The sequence below is a fragment of the Megascapheus bottae genome, chromosome 11, assembly GCF_031878675.1.
Source record: "Megascapheus bottae isolate mThoBot1 chromosome 11, mThoBot2.hap1, whole genome shotgun sequence".
Classification (NCBI taxonomy): Eukaryota; Metazoa; Chordata; class Mammalia; order Rodentia; family Geomyidae; genus Megascapheus; species Megascapheus bottae.
Genome location: NC_143519.1, coordinates 58,774,824 through 58,788,903, shown reverse-complemented (window position 1 = coordinate 58,788,903; position 14,080 = coordinate 58,774,824). Strand labels below are relative to the sequence as shown.

Genomic DNA, 14,080 nt, shown 5'->3' with positions numbered 1-14,080 from the left:
TGCCTCCTGAGTAGCTTGGATTACAGACATCAGCCACTCGCATCCAGTAGAAGTGCTTTTGCTAATTGGAAATGTGGCAGTTCACTTTATCAGCTCTTCTCAGTTGGTTCATCACCAGACATCTGTTGTTTCTCAAAGAGAATTCTAAAAATTCCTTTTTGAGCAAATTGCTGGGAGCCAAAAAGTATTGAAAGGTTCCCTTACCAAAAAAAAAAACATATTGGAGAAAAAGGCAGATAAAGAATCTCTTCTCTGTAGAGGACCCCTCACTAATGGTACAGAATCATCTAGTGCAGCTATGTGGAGATGTCATTCCTCCTGATGAGGCACTATCTCCCAAACCACAGTCCTTTCTCTAGTGCATGACAACAGATTGTGTCATCGCTGTTTCAGCACCTTCACTGTTCTCATGGTCATAAGCAAGCCTAGAAGCAAGGGCTTGTTCTTTCCATGTTACTGTCTGCAAGTCTCAGCTGGGCTCTTTTTCCATGGTATGTAATTAGTCACAATGAGGAAAATACCTAAGAATTTTGATAATGTAAGGACTCATTCTAAATGTTGCCTTCATTTCTTACTGCTGTTAAGAAGCTAAAAAAAGAGAAAGAGATTAGGATACTGACTTTACATCTGTCATCCCCCCTAAAGTGGAGGCTTTTGTTGCTTTACAGAGTCTCTATGTTGGCTATTTTGAAATAGTGAAAAATGTGTTTAACTGAGAAATGACAGTTAAGAAAACTCAAAATTATGAAGATTGTGATTTGCTCCATCCAAACCCTTAGCAACTCTTACCAAAAAAGAAGGGAGGGACTAGGAGTTTGGCCTAGTGGTAGAGTGCTTGCCTAGCATGCACGAAGACCCAGGTTCGATTCCTCAGAACCACATACATAGAAAAAACCTGGAAGTGGTGTTGAGGCTCAAGTGGTAGAGGTCTAGCCTTGAGAAAGTGCAAGGACAGTGCTCACGCCCTAAGCTCATGCCCAGGACTGGCAAAAAAAAAAGAAGAAGAAGAAGGAAGCATACTGAAATAAACAAAATCACAGACAAAAATGGTAATATCACGACAGAAATTACCAAGATCCAGAGTATCATGAGGGAATACTTCTCAAAACTTTATGTCAACAAATTTGAGAATCTAGAAGAAATGGATGAATTCCTAGCCAATATTAACATACCCACACTGAACCAAGAAGAACTAACCCAAGTAAACAGGGCTATTTCAAGCACTGAAATAGAAATGGCAATAAGAGACCTTCCACCTAAGAGAAACCCAGGGCCAGATGGATTCACAACTGAATTCGATAAAGTCTTCAAAACAGAGCTCACACCAATACTCCTCAAGCTCTTCAACGAAATTGAAAATGAAGGTTCTTTACCAAACTCATTCTATGAAGCCAGTATAACCGTCATCCCCAAACCAGACAGAGATTCATCAAAGAAAGAGAACTGTAGACCTATTTCTTTGATGAACATCGATGCAAAACTTCTCAACAAAATACCAGCCAACCATTGACAACAGCTCATCAAAAAAATTATACACTATGATCAAACAGGATTCATCACAGAAAGGCAAAGCTGGTTCAACATACGCAAACGAATTAATATAATTCAACACATCAGCAGCAGCAGGGACAAAAATCACATGATTGTCTCAATAGATTCAGAAAAGGCATTTGACAAGATCCAACACCCCTTTATTTTGTTAAAAGCTCTGGAGAAACTAGGAATCCATGGAACATTCCTCAATATAATAAAGGCTGTGTATGACAAACCCACAGCTAGTACTATACTTAATGGCGAAAAGCTAAAGCCATTCCCTCTATAATCAGGAATGAGACAAGGATGCCCACTCTCTCCACTCCTCTTTAACATAGTATTAGAATTCCTAGCCAGTGCAATAAGGCAAGAAGCAAGCATAAAGGGGATCCAAATAGGGAAAGAGGAAGTAAAACTATCCCTCTTTGCAGATGACATGATTCTATATTTAAAGAATCCTATAGACTCTACTCCCAAGCTCCTTGAGCTGATTCAAAACTTTGGAAGGGTAGCAGGGTATAAAATTAACCCTCAAAAACCAACTGCCTTCCTGTACGCCAACAGTGAGAAGAATGAGGCAACAATCAGGAAAGCAACTCCTTTTGCAATAGCCTCAATGAAAATAAAGTACCTAGGAATTACCTGAACTAAGAACGTAAAGGACCTTTTGGATGAAAACTTTAAAACCCTGAAAAAGGAAATTAATGCTTGAAGTCTTGAACTGTATCCCACATAGCAAGTGAACTAGAAAATAACCCACAAAACCACAGGAAACACTGGTGTAGATTCATAAGGCATGAACTCTTGTTCATCCTTTCATAAAACCTTTGTTTAGCAGAGGTGAACACTTAAGTGAAGCAAGAAAACTCATTTCTAGGAAAAGGCATGAAATACAGCCTTGTAGAGTCAGTTTTTGGTGAATTATAGGCATTTGGGAAGGACAAGTAGGTGTAGAAATTCACATAGTATTTGACTGTGTAGAATTCAACAATTCAGTGCTGATAATAAGGAGCAGAGTACACATACATCCAGAGGAGTCAGCCAAAAAAGTTCAGACACCTGAATATAGATAGAATGTGTATAAAGATGTACTGAAAACAAGCACCAAGTTTGTGAGGAACTAGTTTGAAGGCCACAGCAGTACAGCTTTTGTCTGTGCCATTCTGCCCTTTGACAAGTTGGGTGAATGACTGAGACACCAGTGAGGAGATGCAGTTCTTCTTCTACTGAGCAGAGAAGAGAACTCTTAAAAAATCCTCATCAAACCACCTGTGTATGAAACCCAATTCGAGGGGTTGTATGCATTTTCTGGAGTACAAGAACAAATAATCACCAAGTAAGATCCTATGCACTAACAATTTACATCACAGCACTGGGGGATAAGGGTCTCCAAGGAGTAATGTCCTCAGTTGGTGTCTGGACCTAAACACCTGAGGAGTCCATGTCCTTGTCATCTGAGTGCTTTAGAATATTGTGACAATACCAGTATACAAGACAGACTATTGGTATCACTAGGTCCTCGTGTTCTATTTTGAAACTTAATTGGAAAGTTCAAGGATCTGAGTTCATATCTCACCACCGGAGAGAAGTGGTAGAGGGGAAACATAAGCTGGAGATGTAGCTCAACTGGCAGACCACATGCCTAGCATGCACAAGGCCATGCTTTCAATACCCAGCACTGTAGACAAAAAGTGTGATTTCTCTGATATTGTCCAAATTAACGTTTTGTGTATTTGCAATGTTGAAAATGTGGACAATATACTAACAAATATTATCATATACTGGACTGCCCAGCCAAATACCTGGCATATCCATGTACTTGTCCTCTTGACTGTTAAGCCATTCTGGAATATAACAATACATAGTATACTCGAAAGCCTGTCCATATCTTGCTCAGGGATGCAATTATGTTCAATTTTGAAATGAAACAGAAACAGTAAACAAAGTCAAAGACATTTTCCGTTGTGATGTCAAGTACTTGCAACCACAATGCTTAGTCAGATAATCACAGTCTGTGTACGCCACTCACAATAAGTCCTGGGACGTGACAAAGATTTCAGATGAGGAAGAGCTATTTGACCTTGCGTCAATCCCTCATACCTCAGGACTCTGCAGCTTGAAATGCTAAGCATCACTTTGGATGGAGTCCTGCATTCCACCTGCAGATGCTTTTATCCATCAGAGCGGCAGGACAGACAGCCAACACTAGAGCAAACAAGAAATAGAGAAGACATAGAAGCAGAAATTTAGATGTTATATCATATTGAACTCCAATTAGTACATGAAATACAAAATACATGAAACAACAAAAGCCCAATGAACACTGAATTAGGTTAGCTAGGAAAGTAATATGTCTCAATCTTGCATAAAAGCTTTGTTTTGGAGAGTTTACATTTTAACTTTTGCTAGAAGAAGCTTCATTTCTAGACAAAAACAGGAAATACCCTTTGCATTTACAGTATGTAAAGTTGGTATTAGGTGAATTATTGCTAACATCAATGAAAAACTAAGTCTATGAATTCACATGGTCCTTGACTGTGTATAGTTTAATCATTTAGCACAGACGAAAATGAACAGCTGGGCACTGATGGCTCATGACTGCACTCCTATCTACTCAGGAGCCTAAGCTCTGAGGATCAGAGTTCAAAGCAACCAGGCAAGAAATCTGAGAGACTCTTTTCTCCAGTAAACCATCAGAAAACTTAAAATGATGCTGAGGTTCAAAGCAATAGAGTACTATCCTTGAGCTGATGAACTGAGACAACACCCAGGCCATGAGTTCAAGGCCCATGACTTAATCAAACAAAAATGAACCATACTTGTGAAGTCTTCCATCAAAGGCTAGATATCTGCATATAAATACACATGTGTATAAAGATATGTAGAGACCAAGGAGCTATTTTCAAAGTCATAGCAGTGCAGCTGTTGTGAATGAATGAGAAACAGTGAGCAGACACTTCTCAGAGGAAGAGGTAAGAATGACAAAGAAACAGAGGACGTGCAATCCACCATCCCTAGCCATAAAGCAAATGCAAATCAAAATGTCTCTAAGATTCCATCTTATTCCAGTTACATTGCCCAACATTAGGAGTTAAAACAACAAATGCTGGGGGGATTTGAGGGAAAAGGAATCCTATTTCACTGTGAACTAATCAACTGTTTTGGACAGCAGTCTAGAGGTTCCTCAAAAAATCCCTTAACTGTGACCTAGCCATATCATTTCAGGGCATCTATCCAGAAAAACACAAGCCAGAACACTGTAAATACAGTTGCACCTCTATGTTCATTTCTGTAATATTCATAATAGCCCAGTTATGGGAACAGTCCAGATGGCCTACAGTGGTGAGTGGATCCAAGTGATGCAATACTGATACACAATGTAGTTTTACACTGCCATTAAAAATTATGTAATTTGGGGTCGGGGGTTTGGCCTAGTGGTAGAATGCTTGCCCAGGACGCACAAAGACCTGGGTTCAATTCCTTGGTACTACATATATGGAAAAGCCAGAAGTGGTGCTATGGCTCAAGTGGTAGAGCACTATCTTTGATTAAAAAGCCAAAGGACAATGCTCAGGCCCTGCGTTCAAACCCAGGACTGACCAAAAAATAAAATAAAAGAATGTAATTTGGGAGCCTGGAGTGTGGCCTAGTCGTAGAGTGTTCACCTACCATGTACGAAGCCCTGAGTTCAATTCCTTAGTATCTCATATTGGAAAAAAGCTGGAAGTGGTGCTGTGGCTCTAGTGGTAGCGTGCTAGCCTCAAAAATCCCAAGGACACTGCCCAGGCTCTGAACTGAAGCTCCAGGAATGGCAAAAAAAAAAATCTGTCATTTGCGAGTTAATGGATGGGCCCAGAACAAATCATATTAAGTGAAGATAAGTCAAGTTCAGAAAGACAAATGACACATAGGCAGAAAATAAATCTAAAATACATGGTGACATGATAAGTCATAGAGGACTCTGGTCAATCATATATCGTTAGACAAAAGCAGGCACTCTTGGAGGGGGAACAAAGAGCCTCTCTGCTTCTGTCTATGGGGAGGATAAGGGAGGTACACAAAAGTGGAAGGACAGAGAGTGAACAAATGAGGTAGTGATATTCAGTAGAAATCATGTAGAAAATGAACTACATAACTCGTGGAAGGGAACAGAGGTGAAATATGGGAGAGAATAAAGGAGGGGATGTCATTATCTAAAGACAAATATATTCATTACCTGACTGGTGATATGGTAACCCCTCTGTATATCACCTATATAATAAAAAGAAAATTGCAGAAGCAGCAAGAAAGCACAACACAAAAAGCTGCCACTCTAAACACTTAAACAGAAAACATCCAATGTTGAACTTGTGTTGCAAAACTAAATGGGTCTATCACAAATCTGTCAAACTCAAAGACATAGAAAAATGATGAAAAAATTATAAGCAACCACTTTATATGAGAACAAATCGCACTAATCATTTAGCTGTAGAGAAATACTAACCAGAATGTATGATCTAGAAAGTCATATAATGTCAAGAGTCATATGTACTTTTTAATTACATAACAATATTGCATTCTTATATTTTTGAATGGGATAGATTGGATAGTAATATTCACAAAAGACATGTGGAAAATAATGATGGGCAAGTAGAAATCCATACTACCTGTAAAGAGGCTTGTGTGTGTATATGCATGTGTACATGCACATGTATATATGTATATATATACATATATATGTGTATATATGTAGGCAAGTATGTCTGTGGCCCACTGAATACACACAAAGAAAGCCATAAGTTGGCATGTAGGAAGATCATAATGAGGACTAATCTTACACAGAGTGTCACTGTCTATATTTCTGCATAGTCATATTGTAGTATATGCTTGCACTATTGTATCTTTAGGAGTTCTCTGAAAAAAAGTGTAAAAGGTTATTAGTCAAATCTTTACTTTTCCCAGTAAAATGAAAGGTTGGAGATAAATGAGCACCTAATATGCATAGATACAAAGGGATAAACACTAATTTGTTGTAATCACATATATATGAAATATGTGTGGATATATGTATCTTGGTGTTTTTCTTTGGATATGTATGTACATTTTCATACATGAGCCTCTATCTATGTATATATTATACATATTATACCCACAACACAGATTACAGTATTATATAAGATATGCTATATGTAATACCTAATATAAACCAGATTTACTATATATACGGTACATATAAGCATATATAGTATATATTCACACACAAAATACTCAGAATGTGGAATTTGCATTGGGGAAGTTCATATATAAAAACTGCAGTACAGATATCACTGTCACCATTTTTGCATGTTCATTGTAGCATGAGATGTACCTTTCTGATTTATTTGGATAAATGTATAACATGTTAAAAGAGAGCATTGTCTTTCTTCTAGTTTTTTAGCTACATTATGCTTTTTGACCATTGCAAATTAAGTGTAGTGATCTGAATGTATCAATGGCATTTCTATGTGAGCTTAGTCACATGTCACTGATTGCTATTAAAAAAACATTCAGAATTATACCTACTTTCTGTTTCAAAATTATCTGATTAGTTCAAATAAGTTGCCTTACTTCTACTTCATTATTTTGTGGAAGCTGCTTTAAAGCATTAAGGGCTATTGCATCTGACGCAGCTTCCACAGAAAGTTAAAATATTTCAATTTCCAATATACTTATGGGGTCAAGAAACACAAAAATGTATCTTTTCTCATTGTACCTTTGTGCTTATATTAGCACTATTCAAAAGAGCTGAAGCTGGGCACTGGTGACTCACGCCTGCCATGCTAGCTACTCAGGAGACTGAGATCTGACGATCACGATGCAAAGCCAGCCTAGGCAGGAAATCCATGAGACTCTGATCTCCAATTAATCACCAGAAAAACGGAAGTGGCACTGAAACTCAAAGTGTTAGAGCCCTAGCCTTGAGCAGAACAGCTCAGGGAAAGAGCCCAGGCCCAGAGTTAAAACCCCATGACCCACAAAAAAACAAAAGCTACCTATTCACCAATGAGTACATATAAAACTGCTGTGTGTGGACAAAATGAGGAATGAGTCTGCTCTAAAAATGGAATGATATCATTATCAGGAAAATGGATAGGAGATCTCAGCACGCTAAGCCAAATACATCACACTGAGAGCTAAATGTCACATTTTTCTCTCCATTTGTAAATTTAGATTTAAAGATGAATAATGGGAAAGCACAAGAGGACCTTTTGGGGGAAGGACAGCAGTGGGGAGTGAGGACATGACAGGAGAAGGTATGGGACATATATAAAATGCTCTTCAGTATACTATCTGATAAAGTCAGAGCAACTGTTGAAATTATTCCAAGAGTGGAGAGCACATGTATGGAGGATACTGGAAGCACCACTGTAAACAACAAAGGTATTCCAATAAAAACAACCCCAAATCTGTAGACATTCAGAATGAGAGCTTGAAGTTTAAAAAAAATACCCAGATCTCCAATTCTATTATGAACACTGAATGATAGCAATATTAACTGAACACAAGGCAGTCAAACAAGTCAGGATGTCAAAAAATGAAGCGTAATCATTCAAACTTTGCAAACCAGTGGAACATATTGAAATGCAACTGACCCTGCTCAGGTACTACTGGTCCAAGCTCTCAACTGAAGTGTATGCATTTGAGGAAGAAGTCACATGGTTTTCTCCAGGAGGGAAACTTCCCTTCAATTCTTCATCATGTGGAAATTTTTTCATAGAAGACCCCTCGCTGGTAGGATTTGTGACAGGAGTATGGGCAAGAGACTGAGAGTGTGCAATCACCAAGGAAATTCCTTCAATGGCCTCCTTCATGTTGTCCACAGTCCTGTGAAGTTTGCCAAGGACAAATACCAGCATTTTCTTAGTCAATAAAGAACTCCTTAGAGGTATTCAGTGGTATTTTCCATGGAGAAATGCTCATCATGAGGCAAGGCAGACTCCTCTGAGACCAATTCAGACAACTGAGAGAAGACATTAGAATCATCTGCTCCATTTATTTGGTGTTTGATCTATAAATTAAATAACAGTATTTCAAAATGTATATGTATTTCAGAAAATACCTTCAATTCCATACATCAAATATACAAATAAGATAATTATTCATTACCAGACCTGGAGTTCTTTCTGCTTCTTAAAGATTAAAGGAAAAATTAAAAAGCAAATGCATAAGATAAAGATCTAAAGATCCTATTTCAGCTATAGTTCATGGCTACTATTCCTTAATTAGTATTCAAAATTAATTAAGTAAAAATGTTTGAATTCGAAAAAATTAACTTTGTTGTTTTCAGTGTCTTTATCACTGAGCTCTTTTCTTCTGATTTTCATGTGAAACCACTGTTGTTGCGGCCATGGTTGTTGTCAGGTCATTGTTCATGTCATTCAAGCATGTGACTATAGAAAAACCTTACAGATATACAGAAGTACAGCTGGTGAGAATATTTCAGCAAGCAATTAACTCAAGAACACAGAAAGCAACCTTGCACATCCCATAAGCTTTGGAGGACAGGATATCAAATACATATTTTTTAAAGTACTAATATTTTCACTAGGAGAGTAATAGAATACAGAAACACTTTCCAGGAGAGAATTTGCTTATGTATCAAAAGATGATATTTGTATGATAAGAAGGATCCTAATACTGAATTAAGCAAAAGAAAAGGTAATGGTCAGCTGGGCTCTACTGGCTCGCATCTGTAATCTTAACTTCTCAGGAGGCTGAGATCTCAGAATCCATATTTGAAATCTGCTTAGGAATCAAAGTCTAACAGACTTATCTCTAATAAACCTTCAAATATTCAGTAGTAGAGCTGTGGCTCCAATGGGTGAGTGGTAACCAAGAGTAAAAACACCTCAGTGGGCCGGAAGCATGGCCTAGTGGTAGTGTTTGCCTAGCATGCACGAAACCCTGGGTTCAATTCCTAGGTACCACATACATAGAAAAAGCTGAAAGTGGTGCTGTACCTTAAGTGGTAGAGCACTAGCCTGTGAAAATGCAAGGACAATGCCTCTTTCTTTCTTTCTTTCTTTCTTTCTTTCTTTTCTTTTTTTCTTTCTTTCTTTCTTTCTATCTTTCTTTATTTCTCTCTCTCTTTTTTTTTTTTTGCTAGTCCTGGGGCCTGAGCTCGGGGCCCCAGTTATGAATACAAGCCTTGGAACTGGCACAAAAAAAAAAAGAAAGAAGAAAAAAAAAGAAAAACATCTCAGTGCCCAGGCCCTCAATTAAAGTCCTAGGAACAACAGCAATAGAAAAAGAAATCATATTTTCCTAGATGTACAAGGACACAAGAGCATATTGATCTATGCATTAAGAAAAAGCTTTCACTGACAAGAAAACTCAATGGAATTTTATTCAGTGTGTTAGTTTTAAATACTGAAAGTTTTACCACAATGTACAACTTTCACTTAGGAAGAAAAAAGGTATAATAAGCTTAAAGAAATTAAAAGGACAATTACTTGCTGCTTGTGTGTTCCTTCTCTCTCTCTCTCTCTCTCTCTCTCTCTCTCTCTCTCTCTCTCTCTCTCTCTCTCTCTCTCTCTCTCGATTTCAGATTCTGACCATGTCAACTTTTAAACTTAGGGCTTCTCTTAACTCTTGCTCAACTTTCTACACCATGTCTGGCTTCGACCTCATCTCAGAAGGCACACTGCCTGCCTCCTTTAATGCTACTTATTGTGAACAGGGAGTCTCCCAGAATTTCGTGATGGGTTGGCTTTGAACATGGAGCTACCAAATTCCAGGCTCTCGATTACCTAAAGGAGAAGTATCTGGTAAGAAGAGCTATTTCTTTTTTTCATATATTTTATTGTAATTATTAGAAATGTTACATTATATTCACCAGATAGAAGGTGCATTACTTCACAAACATTGATACCCTTTCTTATGTCTTGGTCCCCATTTCCCTCCCTCTGCTCTGCCCCTCATCTTGTTTTTCCCCCTCTCTTAGCAGTAATGGGACAGGAAAATGTGAGAAACATGTATATGACATGAAAGATCATGAATACAGGGGCTGATACACGACTTGTATGGCCAGTATGTCTTTTTAGGATGTAGAGCCATTGACCAGGAATCCACACACCTATGTCCAGACACAACTTCCTGACACACAGAATGATAGCTAGGGTGCATAGTTCAACCAGGAATTTATTGGGAATAAAAGCACAACAGGAGGACAAGTCCTGAGTTCAAGCCCCAATTCCAATACCAGGAAGTATATAAATGACAGATAGAAAAGACAGACTTATAGATGATAGATTGTATAATCATATCTGCACATAGGTACTTGTATTCAGGGAGGAATTATCTGAACATATTAATATTCAAAGACATCAGCAAACTAAATGGTTATGGAAATCTAGGAGATAATTTTGAAACTTTTTGTGTGGTGACATTTTCTATGACTAGTTTTTATCTTTATATTCATCACTATTCATCGCTTCAGAATTTTTCTGTGAAATGCTGTGTAACAATTAAAAGAAACAATAGTTGACCTTTCTAACCCAGAGTCTATAAAACTAGCCTCATGTATCTTCAGCTAATCACAGTCTTTTTACTTATGATATTCAAATATCTATTGCTGAAGAAAGCACATAACCCTACATTCCTATACATGTTCTTTCTCATGATCTTTCCTTTTGTTCCAATTAATAGCACTGCTGAGAATTAGTCTCTTCACTAATAACACTTTTCTATGTTTTTAAATCTGCTTACTTAAGGCGAAAAAGCAGATTACATTGAAATGCAAACTGGCCTTCTCCTGTTTTCTAACACAGTACTAGAGCTTAAACATAGGGCCTAAATGTTATCCTTTCCCTTTTTTCAATCAAGGCTAACGTTCTACCACTTGAGTCATAGCTCCACTTCTGATTCTTTGCTGCCACTACTGGCTTCAATCTGATCCTCAGATCTCAGCTTCCTGAGTAGCTAGGATTCCAGGCATGAGTCCCGGGTGCCTAGCTCAAAGAAAATCTTTATACATATATCTTGCCATTGAGCAAAAGATCAACACAGAAAAAAAACAACTAGACTGAGCTTTTTACCTCAGTATCATAGTTCCAGTAATGTTCATAAATATATTAGATGGTGTGATTACATCTCTGGTGCCAAGGGCATGTTGTGCACCATCTGCACCTGTGGAAAAAATGACAATGTAAATGTATTATTGGTATAAAAATGCTATTTTTCTTTTTGTCTTTAATTTGACGCTGAGCCCTGAAGGCTTCATACACACTATGTATATGATGATGCTACATTTCTTTTGTCAAGGAGTAATCCTTAATTCAAATACTATATCATTTACAATCTTTTGGACAGACTAATTCCCTGCTCCTACCTAGGAAAGCATTCTGCTCTCTGGATTTACCAGTTCTGAATATTTCATACTTTTTCGTTTCAGATTTTATGAACAAACTACTAACCCAATAGTTCCATGTAATATTCATAATATAATTACTATATACACAGGGCTTCATATGACTTGAATTTTGATGAAGCCCCGGAGTAAGTGTAGAATAAATGTACCTCATCAACAATTAAAATGAAAGGCCAAAACCACTACACTGTTAGCCTGAGAAATTAAATTTAAGAAGCCCAAAACACATGGGATCATCAAGGATACAGAGCAATTTTTACACTTCTACATTATTTTAGATACATTGTTGGGGAAAAAATCTGACATTTTCATAAAATTTACACTTACGTTTTATGAGCTAGCACTTGTATTCCAGACATTTCCCTCAGAAAAATGAATGCATCTGAAGAAAGACTTCCATAGAATGTATAGCCCAGGCTCAGTGGCTCACACCTCTAATGCTAGCGACTCAGGAGACTGGGATTGATAATATCATTGTCCAGGGCCAGACTAAGCCAAGTACTCACAATCCCTCATCTCAACAATAAAAAGCTGGACATGGTGATTCATGGTGTCATCCCAGTTCTGTGAGAAGCATAAATAAGGGGATAGAAGTCCAGGACAGCTTGGGATAAAGGAAGGCCCTATTCAGAAAATCACAAGCACAAAGCTAACAAGAGGTATGGCTCAATGGTTAAAATAAAGTCAACCCCAAACTACCTGGCAAGCACACGCCTCTGAGTTCAAACTTCACTAACTATAACAAGGAAAAAAATTAAAACCAAGAAAATAATGTAGAGTGTTTATGTAATTAATGTAAGTATCTCAGGCTGAAACAAATTTTATATGAAATGGTGCATTCTGCAGTGTTCCTAAAAAATGCAAAAACTATACTATGGTAGGAAACAATAATATGTCAGCTATGGTGAAGCTTATGTGTAATAACAGCTCCCAGAGGGCTGAGACAGAAAGATCTGGAATTCAAGGCCAACTAGGCTCTCCTTGTCTCAGACCTTGTCCCAAAACAAGCAGCACAGTAAACGGAAGGAAGGAAGAAGGACAAGAAGGAGAAACTGAGTGTGATGGTCCATGCTTTTAATCTCAGCTGCTCTGGAGGCAGAAGGATCACGAGTGTGACATTCCTATAGTAAGCAGATGCCATACAATTTGTATTTTATGGTGGTCTTTTTGGGGAATGTACTGGCACAGACACAACCTCAGTCCCTAAGTGCGGCCTTGTAGCTTTTAACTTAAAGGTTGTGCTCTACCATTTGAGCCACTCTCCTCCAGTTTTCACTTTTCACTGGTTAACTATGGACGTTCCTGCGTGGCCTGGCTTCAAACCACCATCCTCAGCTCTTAGTCTACTGACTAGCTAGAATTACAGGAATGAGGTGCCCAAGTCCCACAGACCTTAGATGCCTTAGATGCAAATGTTAATATTCTATACCTAAAACTGTAACAAACAAGGCTTGACTATCTTGAAAACTTGGATAAATTTTCATCTTATCCAGCAATTTTAAACTTCTATGAGAGAAAAAGGTGATATATAAATTTCAGTGGTGACCTCTTCATCAAGTTAACTTACAATTGCCAAATCAATATTCTCTCTAAGTCCTAACAACTTTTTGTAAGTTATTATTTGAATGAAACTGGAATATATGGAAAATGACATTGTTATTATTAAGAAAACTTTTAGTTGGTTGTTAGTGGCAAGCATCTTTCACCGTAGCTACTCAGCAGGCTGAGATCTCAGGATGACCATTTGGAGCCAACCTAGACAGGGAAGTCCAGGAGACTCTTATCTCCAATTTACCACCAGAAAGCCATAAGTAGTGTGGCTCAAATGGTACAGCACTAACCGTGAGCAAGAAGCCCAGACCTTTCCCCAACCCAGTTCAGGACCCACTCCCCACGAAATAAACGAACAACTTCTTAATGATAAGTAAACTACATATAAATAAACATCTAAATTATAACTGCAGTACCTATTTTAAGGTAAAGTCAATGTACGAGCAAACTCCAGATGCTCCTTTAGTAGGTCTACCAAGAGCCCCTGTCCGTTGGCCTCCAACTGTGCTTTCCACAGGGATTCCAGGCAAGCAGCTCCCATGGTCCTCTGGGCAGGAGGGGCGTGTCTAAGCGCGGGTGGGTGGGGCCGCGGGGCGGGGCTTGGATGGA

The 14,080-nt window shown here is 38.2% G+C and overlaps 2 long non-coding RNA genes across 2 annotated transcripts in view; both read right to left on the bottom strand.

Moving 5' to 3' along the window:
* The window catches only part of LOC150057167 (uncharacterized), a 99,132-nt gene that overhangs the window by 30,545 nt on the left and 54,507 nt on the right, over positions 1 to 14,080 (bottom strand). The window lies entirely within an intron of this gene.
* Positions 8,066 to 14,020, bottom strand: LOC150057171 (uncharacterized). Its single transcript, XR_016537049.1, has 3 exons — positions 13,888 to 14,020; positions 11,589 to 11,679; positions 8,066 to 8,560 (listed from the first exon to the last, which is right to left on the bottom strand). It is a non-coding gene; the product is annotated as an uncharacterized LOC150057171 (long non-coding RNA).